Consider the following 1409-nt stretch of genomic DNA (forward strand, 5'->3'; position numbering starts at 1 on the left):
GGGTTCATGATGTGGAGTGTTACGGACACCCCTGAATGGAAAGAACGTTGCGGCTCGTGGAGAAAAACTCCTACTGGAAGCACATGGTACGCAGTGTGCGTGCGTAAGTAGAATTCTGTGAAGTTTGTCAGCAAAGTAAAGCCAGGAGTACCAAGCCACCGGGCCTCCTACAAAGCCAGCCAATTCCATACGGATGATGGACACATGTGGCGATGGATTTGATAGTTGGATTACCCAAGACTCGTTCTAATTGTGATTCGGTGCTCGTTGTGGTCGTCCGACTAACCAAACGAGCTCATTGTGTGGCATGTAAGGGTACTGTTACGACTCGTGATGTTGCGGAGATCTACTGCGACCACATATTCCTGCTGCGCAACGTTCCGATAGGGATCCTAAGTTCACTTTGGCTCTGAGAACAACACTATGGACAATGCTGGGAACTCGCCAAAAGCTATCTACAGCATGTCGCTATCAGGCCGATGGGGTGGCTGTGCGCCTAAACAAGCCTATTGACAACTACTTACGGGCATTTTCCAACGGAGCATCTTCCCATTGGGACTCATACATTGCGTTGGCAGAATTTGCGGATACCTCAAGGTTTCATCTGCCCATCTCGATGGCTCACTTTGAGGCCAACCTCAGCTACGTACCGTCCACCCCAGCCATCTTTCCCGTACAGTAGCGACCGAACGACATCGGCAAGCTTTGGGAAAGACGTTTCTCGGCTTCAAGCAGCTCGTTTGGCTACTGTTCGGCGTGATCTTCAGAACGCGGCTGACCGGATGGGCGAATACAATGATGCCAACAGGGTAGAATTTTTGGCGGGTCATATGCGGGCCCGGTCAACTTTGGGTCCAACAGATATTGCAACGCCCCAGTTTCTTTTGCGTTGTTTTCATCTCACGGATAACCAGACATGAACGCGGACCGAGGATAAAAGCAATCAAGCAAATTTAACAAGCCATTTTTTAGGGGAAGAGGGGGGATTTTTTTTCTGGGTTTAGCACGAACGCCAGCGGTGAACTGCAACATGGCACCACGGTCGTGCTTCAGCTCGTGGTTCGCAATATAGAAGCACTGCTGTAGCGAAGTTTGCACCGTCTCTTATTGGCGAAGAAAGAGGAGCGCCTGAACGTCCGGTTTCATTCGTTTCATTTTCCAATTTACCTTGTTTCCACAGCATCTTCGCCAAGTCGCCACGACCCGAAATATGCTACATCCTCATCAATGAACGAGGTTATGGTTATGACACGGTCATCAACATTGGCGGCTACTCCTACACTCGCGCTGTAACGGGGTTACACGCAAGTGGCTACATGTAGCCACTTGATTACGACAATGGGTTTCACGTTGGTGTGAGATACAGCAATGGTTACATTTGACAGTCCACTGGGCTGTGTGCATTTAGA

This window comes from Phytophthora parasitica, assembly GCF_000247585.1.
Source record: "Phytophthora parasitica INRA-310 unplaced genomic scaffold supercont2.1, whole genome shotgun sequence".
NCBI lineage: Eukaryota > Oomycota > Peronosporomycetes > Peronosporales > Peronosporaceae > Phytophthora > Phytophthora nicotianae.